This window comes from Branchiostoma belcheri, unplaced genomic scaffold (genome assembly GCF_001625305.1).
Source record: "Branchiostoma belcheri isolate BF01 breed outbred unplaced genomic scaffold, Haploidv18h27 scaffold956, whole genome shotgun sequence".
In the NCBI taxonomy this organism is placed as follows: domain Eukaryota; kingdom Metazoa; phylum Chordata; class Leptocardii; order Amphioxiformes; family Branchiostomatidae; genus Branchiostoma; species Branchiostoma belcheri.
The window spans coordinates 1-1,664 of NW_017804638.1; the positions used below are offsets into that span (position 1 = coordinate 1).

Consider the following 1,664-nt stretch of genomic DNA (forward strand, 5'->3'; position numbering starts at 1 on the left):
AATAAATCATTTAACTATTTCTCAAGGTAAATACATTCTAATATGCTGTATCAAGACATCTAATGCGTATTTAATATTGAGTGGTTAAAAGCTTTAACGGATTAAACTTTCTAATCCTTAAAAGTAATTTTATTTCCAATGTTTCCTTAAGGAGCTTTTCAGGGACGGATGGAGAGGAGGTTTGTGGCATCAAGCGCAATTTCATGTTCGTGAAAGTACACAAAGCAGGAAGTACAACAACAGCATGCATCCTCCAACGTTTTGGCTACGAACACAACCTAACTTTTGCAATGGCTATGAATGGTCGGAGTGATGTCGGCTGGCCTTTCTTCTTAAAACAAGAAGACATTATACCCTCTGCTGATGGTAAATTTAATGTACTAATTGATCACACAGTTTACCATAGAGAGCTTATAGAGCATATCATGCCACAAAACACCGTTTATATCTCAATACTGAGGCATCCGCTGGGTCAACTAAGATCCGTTTTTAACTGGTATCACTATGATAAAAGCTTTAAGGGGTTGAATGGAACAGATCCTGTTGCGTCGTTTCTTAAAGATCCCATCAAATTTCAAATCCCTTACATCTCCAACTTTAAAGCCCCCATGACTAAGACAAAGAATTTTATGGCATTTGACCTGGGTTTCCCCATCGGACTATTTGATCACCAATCGTCTGTGGATAAGTTTGTTGAAAAAATATCCGAAGAGTTTGATTTGATTTTGATTCTAGAACATTTCAATGAGTCGCTTATATTACTGAAACGCTTAATGTGCTGGACCCTCAAAGACATTCTTTATAGTGTTGAGCCCAAAAACTTGCGGAAGTATCCAAAACCAACAACAAACACTTCAACACTTGTAAAGCTGCATCGCGAATGGAGCAATGTAGACTACCAGCTATACGATTACTTTAATTCAACGCTTTGGAAGAAGATTGAAAAACAAGACAATGGCTTTTATCAAGAGGTGCGCCACTTTGAAAATGTGCTCCATTCGACGACTTCATACTGTGCTAGTGCGATCATGAAAGGTCCAATAGAAATCGAGATGGTTAAGAATAATGTGACAGTTGGTGGGCATGTAAACAGAGCTAAGAATAAGACAATTAAGTCATGGGTAGTAAATAAGACAGCTGGTATCCTAACTATTCCAAAAACTAGTTGGGACGATGAGTTCGACATTGATCCAAGCCTATGCCTTAAACTAAAGATGGAGTGGAGGGACTGGGAATATGTTCTAAAGAAAAAGCACAGATTGCCAACAAATGTATCCGAAACAGTCAAATCGTCTATCCGTATCCTTAACCCTATAGGTGTTCGGGACGAAGCTCTTGCAAATTTTCAAATCAAGTGAAATAATAATGAAGCTCTTTGACTGACGCTTTAGGAAACTTAAAATGGTGATTACATAAAGAGTAATGTAAGATAACGGTTGTGGTTCTAATTCCAGATTAGTAGGATGTGCAATTCCCAGATTATATTGACTCATTTAACTTAGGTACAAGGCAGAATTATAGGAAGTCGAAGGTCAAGGTTAAATATGGGCCTCCTGGTGGATGACTTTGGTACTGCAGCAGAACTTCCGGTTTTCGTATCTTTTGTCCTGAACATGTCATGGTCTTGATGTTTTGGTGACAAATAGCTTATCATGTTAACACCA

The 1,664-nt window shown here is 38.0% G+C and overlaps 1 pseudogene; it reads left to right on the forward strand.

Annotated features, from left to right (window-relative positions):
- The first annotated feature begins 151 nt into the window (after nucleotides 1-151).
- Nucleotides 152-824, forward strand: LOC109461743 (annotated as a pseudogene).
- Nucleotides 825-1,664: the final 840 nt, after the last annotated feature.